This window comes from Eschrichtius robustus, chromosome 4 (assembly GCF_028021215.1).
Source record: "Eschrichtius robustus isolate mEscRob2 chromosome 4, mEscRob2.pri, whole genome shotgun sequence".
Taxonomy (NCBI): domain Eukaryota; kingdom Metazoa; phylum Chordata; class Mammalia; order Artiodactyla; family Eschrichtiidae; genus Eschrichtius; species Eschrichtius robustus.
The window spans coordinates 139,372,127-139,379,173 of NC_090827.1; the positions used below are offsets into that span (position 1 = coordinate 139,372,127).

A 7,047-nucleotide genomic window follows, 5' to 3' on the forward strand; every position below is an offset into this window, starting at 1 on the left:
ATATCAAAAAACCAAACAATCCAATTAAAAAATAGGCAGAAGACCTATAGACATTTCACCAAAGGAAACATACAGATGGCCCAGAGGCACATGAAAAGATGCTCAACACCACTAATTATTAGAGAAATGCAAGTCAAAACTACAATGAGATATCACCTCACACCCGTTAGAATGGGCATCATCAGAAATCTACAAACAACAAATGCTGGAGAGGGTGTGGCGAAAAGGAAACCCTCTTGCACTGTTGGTGGGAATGTAAATTGATATAGCCAATGTGGAGAACAGTATGGAGGTTCCTTAAAAAACTAAAAATAGAACTACCATGTGACCCAGCAATCCCACTACTGGGCATATACCCTGAGAAAACCATAATTCAAAAAGACACATGGACCCCAATGTTCATTGCAGCTCTATTTACAATAGCCAGGACATGGAAGCAACCTAAATGTCCATCGACAGATGAATGGATAAAGAAGATGTGGCACATATATACAATGGAATATTACTCAGCCATAAAAAGAAACGAAATTGAGTTATTTGTAGTGAGGTGGATGGACCTAGAGTCTGTCATACAGAGTAAGTAAGTCAGAAAGAGAAAAACAAATACTGTATGCTAACACACATATACGGAATCTAAAAAAAAAAAAAAAAATGGTACTGATGAACCTAGCGGCAAAGCAGTGATAAAGACGTAGACATAGAGAATGGACTTGAGGACACGGGGAGGGGAAGGGTAAGCTGGGACGAAGTGAGAGAGTGCCATGGACACATATACACTACCAAATGTAAAATAGCTGGTGGGAAGCAGCAGCATAGCACAGGGAGATTAGCTCAGTGCTTTGCGACAACCTAAAGGGGTGGGATAGGGAGGGTGGGAGGGAGACGCAAGAGGGAGAGCCTATGGGGATATATGTATGCATATGGATGATTCACTTTGTTGTACAACAGAAACTAACACAGTATTGTGAAGCAATTATAATCCGATAAAGATCTATTTAAAAAAATCACCATGCCTGTTTACAAAGGTAAGCTATGATAAGGAAATATTTGCACCAAAGGGAGCACTGTTAATTTTATTTTACAAGCACATATAAGTAAATGTTAGATACCTTAATATATGCAGGGTAATGTACAAAAATTCTTAGTATATATTAAGTACCCTGTAACTTAATAATATTTCATATCTCTTGAGCATCTACTGTTTTCCAAGCAATTTATAATCATTTTCTCACTTAGTTCCTCATAAAAACCTTATCAGATGGGTATCATCATCATCCGTATTTTATGGATGAGGAAACTGAGGCTCAGAAAAGTTATATAACTTGATCAAGGTCAAAGAACTGATAAACATAATGAATAGAATATTAATGCCAATAATTGTGTATATACAGTTTGCCTGAAGTTCACTTCTCTGGAACTGAGCTTGTTCACGGTGAAAGAAAATTTTAAATACCAACACTCTAGTTTTAGCAAAACTATATTATAACACCATAAGAGAGTTCCACACATTTCAATTGCCTATAATGTGAGGACTCATGATTATGAAGTAAATGACAAGTGCCAGACTAGTTTCCACTACAGGTGCCAGCAGTCCTGCTGGGCCACCGGATTCCATCCCTATCCTGGCTCTTGCTGACACCATGTGGCAACAATCATTTGTGTTAATTTAATTATTGGGGGTGAGGCTTCGAGTCTTGTGGCTTTTGGGACATCTAAACAGTGGCAATGGCTCCAGTGATCTCCCAGTTAATTGGCACCCTTTCCTTAGTGAAATCCAGGAAGACTGGCCACAAGAATACTGGGGAAATGGGAACCACCTTCTGCCCTGTGATTTTCCCAGATGGCTTTGCACTATGATCCCATCTCCTTTGCTTCACCCTCTCCTCTGTGTCATCGCTCTATTTCCCCTCCTTCTCTCCCATATGTGACAGAACATAAAACTTTAGTCTACTTTCATTTGAGCAAGGAGGGCGGCTAGGGAGAGGAGGAAAACCAACAGCCAATCCTTCTACACTCAAATTTGCTTTCGGGGTTGAGGGTGTTAAGGCAGGGTTTTTCAGTTCTTGAAAATTAGGAAACAAAAAGTCTTCTTTTAATACAAAATATTGAATTTCATATAATTATGGTACTAATACTTTTATTTCTTTTATGTAATCTTAATATATTTTCCACTTAATATATTGATAACCCTTAATTTATATTACCATTATGCATTGTTAACTGGCTCAGTTGAATAGGTGAAGGGGAAAAACTTGTCTTGGAGAACATTTTATCCATTTCTGCATAACCCACATTTGACTTCTAAAACATTAATTACATTTGCAGTGAGGCAAACAGAAAGTTTTAGAAGGGCAGTCAAACCTCATGTATTAGGTATTAGCTGGTGGCCTTTGAGAGTGCAGAGCATGCACAATTATGCTGTGCAGTTGCATGTAACTTTTCATTAATGCCTTTGAAGCAGCTTGAACAATGCAGAACAGCTGATTGTATCTCCTTTAAACTTTACCTCTTTTCCTCCTCCAATTTGACCCCATGCCTTAGGTCATAATGTATTTCACTGCCTACTATTATCATTGCAAAAGTATTTTAACTGGTAATTCCAATGGGATAGGTCACTTTCAGTGGCTCTCAGTTTTGCCTCTTGAAACTTATAATAGCACAGTAGCCCTATGCCAATAGCTGAGGAAATAATGGAATTCTGAATAGTTATCCAACAATTTGGTCCAGAAATAAAACTATGTATCCAAAAACAAATCCATTACAATTTAATGCAGGGTGATATATACCTTTATATACATATCAGAAGTCTTTGTTAAAACATGCAAATACACTTACGAATCTAAGTAACTCTACCGTTACCTGAGCTGAACCCTGCCAATTTGCTAGAATTATTTTTTTTTAATAATTATCATATACTCATAACCTAAACCTTGGATGTTGGACTCTCACCATCAAGTAATTCCTGAAATGGCATTTAGAACCATCTGATCACAATGTTTTTCTAGGACATTGTTTCTTACTGCTTTTTGCCACTAGATGGAAGAAGCAGGTTAACAAAATGATATTTTTGGTGCCTTATTCAGCTCTACCCAGAAACAACCACAAGACTGTTTAAAATAATGACAGTCTCAGCATTCTTTTATTTATTTTTACTGCAGTATTTCTTTTCATGTGAATACTGGATCTAAGAACTGTATTTTTTTTTGTATTTTTTATAGAGATTAATTTTCTTTTTATTATTTTAAAGGACTGAAATTTTCAAAAGTAAGAAAGAAAACAACTGCCAGCTGGAAGAGGAGAGGTGAGAATTATATAAAGATATTGGTAACAGGTATGTTGCAAAGCAATTCTCCACATGGATTATTGTCCAATAAATAACAAACCTCATTCATTTAATTATTCTTTTGTGCCACAAATGCTTATGGAGCAATTGGCACATTGAAGACACTAGACTAGGTGCTGAGAAACACACAAGTGATGAATTAAGTGCAGGAACTGCTTATAAAATTTTTACATTCTGCAAGAGAGCTGAGCAAGAGGTAAGTTGTATTCATTCATGCATCATTTCAAATAAGGTAGAAATGGATAAATACTAGAAATATGGGTGCAATATTTTGGACATACAGGGAAGGTGGGTTTGGAGTGTCACTTTCATCTGAGGAGAGCAGGAATCACTTCATGAAGAAACTGGAATTAAGAGGGACAGTTGATGTGGGAGAGGCAGAGAATGGCTTTCCTGTGATAGAGGCAGAATGAGCAAAGGCACAGAGCAGGAAATAGCACTTTAAAAACATGTATAATGATGAAAGGACAGTGCATTTTAACAAACAATTTAAATGTTTGTACAGATAGGACACTGTAAAATGTAGTTTTTGAGCAAATGATAGATACAGGAAGTAACCTCAGAAGCTAAAGCACCATGTAGAGAAGAGTGGGCATTCTGGACAGTGAAGCTTCAGCTTGGAAACAGAAGATCACTCAGGATGAAATAACCTGGAAATGGGAACACTAGCATCCATCTGACGCTGGTGTTTTATCAAAAGTAGGTTTACTGTACATGTGGGTTTGTAAATTGGTGGGAAGACTCCATAAGAGAATGATAATTCTGACTTAGGAGGGCAGCTTCCTGCAGCTTCTGTTCTCCTTCACCACTCTCCGCATGTTAGAAAGGAGACCAAGGTGGTAAACAGTGTCATTTGACTCCAAAAACACAGTATTTAATCTTTAGAATAACACGTAGTACCACCTACCTTCATACCTAGTGGTCTACTGATGTGAATGATCAAAGAATTCTATTCCAGCTGCTGAAGGCAATGAGCTTGAAGCTTGATATTAGGAGTAGCTATAAAATTATCTAGTTTTTAAATCCAACCACAGAATTTGTTTTTATGGCCTCCTATGGAACTGTAGCTACAGGTTAACTAAAGGTTATGAAGTAATATTTCCATTTTATGGTTCTGAATTCACTGCCTTGTAATTTCAGAGATCACCTTGTTCTACAGTGGGACAAGCTTTATGCTGTTATAATTTTGTATTGCTCAATGAATATCATGTAACTTTTTCTTTTCCAAATTCGGATTCTATATTATTCCTATACTATTATTTGTATCTAGCTCATCACTATATTAATTGCTAGAATGTAGATAGATACCTTATATAATTTTAAGCCTTATATTTCCTGTTTTTTTCTATGTCTTGCTTATAAGTAAGGTATAATTAAAGCTTAAAATTAAATATTGTCTTATATCTTAATGGGAGTAAAAATGCTACGCATTAAGTCCTATTTAAATTTGAGAAATATGTGAAAGTACATAGGATTACTAGATTACCTGATATATACATACATATATGCTTTTATATATTTATATTTCAGATGAATAAATTCAGATTATAAACAGCCTCACCATTTTATTCTATAAAGCAACTTTGTGGTAATAGCTAAATATATGCATATTTTCCCAAATTCAAAATAGTAACCTATGATTTTAATACACATATAAAATATTAGCTATGTTTAGACCTTATTAAATAAAGCTAATAATTCCATTTTGTTGACACTTCATATACTTCATAAAACATAAACTGATTCCCCTATAAGGATCAGTTTGATTTTATCACTTTTTTTCCCATGTACAATTAAATCTTAAAAAAAGAATCATGACTCAGTAGTAGTATATTAGGTCTGAAAAAATATAACTTCAAAGATACTTATCAGAAGGATAAAAAATGACTATAGAAGCCTACATAAATTACTGGCTTTCTTTTAGGGCTGTGTCTACATAGGCAAGGTAGAGAACAGAAGTACTTGCTTGAAAAGAGCTGGGCAAAAATTTTAAGCCCTGTAATTGAAGAAATGATACAGTAATGAGTTTGTAGCCTGGTTAGCCAGACTGTGTATTTACATTGATTCCATTGACTTGACCTAATTGTGTTAACTCTCTGTAACTTTCTACCCTTATAGATATGGGTAGAAAACCTAGAAATAAAATGCTCTAATTTGATACAACCTAGCCCTACCTTTAATGCAGCTTGGTTTCCTTTTTTTTTTTTAACATCTTTATTGGAGTATAATTGCTTTACAATGGTGTGTTAGTTTCTGCTTTGTAACAAAGTGAATCAGCTATACATATACATATATCCCCATATCTCCTCCCTCTTGCATCTCCCTCCCACCCTCCCTATCCCACCCCTCTAGATGGTCACAAAGCACTGAGCTGATCTCCCTGTGCTATGCAGCTGCTTCCCACTAGCTATCTGTTTTAACATTTGGTGGTGTATATAAGTCCATGCCACTCTCTCAGTTCATCCCACCTTACCCTTCCCCCTCCCTGTGTACTCAAGTCCATTCTCTACATCTGTGTCTTTATTCCTGTCCTCCCCCTAGGTTCTTCACAACCTTTTTTTTTTTTTAGATTCCATATATATGTGTTAGCATATGGTATTTATTTTTCTCATTCTGACTTACTTCACTCTGTATGACAGTCTCTAGGTCCATCCACCTCACTACAAATAAGTCAATTTCGTTTCTTTTTATGGCTGAGTAATATTCCATTGTATGTATGTGCCACATCTTCTTTATCCATTCATCTGTCGATGGACACTTAGGTTGCTTCCATGTCCTGGCTATTGTAAATAGAGCTGCAAAGAACATTCTGGTACATGACTCTTTTTGAATTATGGTTTTCTCAGGGTATATGCCGAGTAGTGGGATTGCTGGGTCGTATGGTAGTTCTATTTTTAGTTTTTTGAGGAACCTCCATACTGTTCTCCATAGTGGCTGTATCCATTTACATTCCCACCAACAGTGCAAGAGGGTTCCCTTTGCTCCACACCCTCTCCAGCATTTATTGTTTGGAGGTTTTTTGATGATGGCCATTCTGACTGGTGTGAGGTGATACCTCACTGTAGTTTTCATTTGCATTTCTCTAATGATTAGTGATGTTGAGCATCCTTTCATGTGTTTGTTGGCAATCTGTATATCTTCTTTGGAGAAATGTCTATTTAGGTCTTCTGCCCATTTTTGGATTGGGTTGTTTGTTTTTTTGATGTTGAGCTGCATGAGCTGCTTTTAAATTTTTGGAGATTAATCTTTTGTCAGTTGCTTCATTTGCAAATATTTTCTCCCATTCTGAGGGTTGTCTTTTGGTCTTGTTTGTGGTTTCCTTTGCTGTGCAAAAGCTTTTAAGTTTCATTAGGTCCACTTTGTTTATTTTTGTTTTTATTTCCAGTTCTCTAGGAGGTGGGTCAAAAAGAATCTTGCTGTGATTTGTCATAGAGTGTTCTGCCTATGTTTTCCTCTAAGAGTTTTATAGTGTCTGTCCTTATATTTAGGTCTTTAATCCACTTTGAGTTTATTTTTGTGTGTGGTGTTAGGGAGTGTTCTAATTTCATTCTTTTACAAGTAGCTGTCGAGTTTTCCCAGCACCACTTATTGAAGAGGCTGTCTTTTCTCCATAGTATGTTCTTGCCTCCTTTGTCGTAAATTAGGTAACCATATGTGCGTGGGTTTATCTCTGGGCTTTCTATCCTATAACATTGATCTATATT

The 7,047-nt window shown here is 36.2% G+C and overlaps 1 protein-coding gene across 1 annotated transcript in view; it reads left to right on the top strand.

Moving 5' to 3' along the window:
- Positions 1-3,285, top strand: part of C4H4orf33 (chromosome 4 C4orf33 homolog) — a 42,628-nt gene extending 39,343 nt beyond the window's left edge. The window contains exon 7 of the mRNA XM_068543445.1: positions 3,248-3,285. The gene's annotated coding sequence lies outside the window, so the exon portion shown is untranslated. The remainder of the gene's footprint in view (positions 1-3,247) is intronic.
- Positions 3,286-7,047: the final 3,762 nt, after the last annotated feature.